Genomic DNA, 491 nt, shown 5'->3' on the forward strand with positions numbered 1-491 from the left:
CCCCTGCCGCACTGCGGCCCAAGCTTACCGGTGCCTTCCCATCTCGCCTGGTTGTGCTGACATTTCCCGCGCGCCTCCGCCCCCTCCCCCCCCCCTGTCTCTGTCCCTGCCCCCGCCTGCCACTAAAGATGGGCGAGACCTTCACCCTGGACGAGAAGGACCTGTGGGTGGAGTACAACACCAAGCAGGTGTTCCCCTTCTTCGGCTGCTATCCCCAAACTGCAGGGGACTTTATCCACCCCCAGACCAGCTGGCTGGCCCTGAACGACTTCTTCTGGTACAACGTCGTGTCTCTGGAGACCCTGATGCCGGAGTCCATCTCCGCGCGGAAGATGGCCCGCGGGCTGCTGCGGCCGATGCCGATCGAGCGGCTCTTTGGCCTGAATGCCCTGGCCTCGCTGACCGGTGCGTCTATCATTATTGGCGGGCCTGCGGTTGCCGTCCCCGGGGGGGGGGTGCTGATGAGACGCCGGCGGCGTCGGCGACCGCCG

Source organism: Fonticula alba (assembly GCF_000388065.1).
Source record: "Fonticula alba strain ATCC 38817 unplaced genomic scaffold supercont2.5, whole genome shotgun sequence".
Classification (NCBI taxonomy): domain Eukaryota; order Rotosphaerida; family Fonticulaceae; genus Fonticula; species Fonticula alba.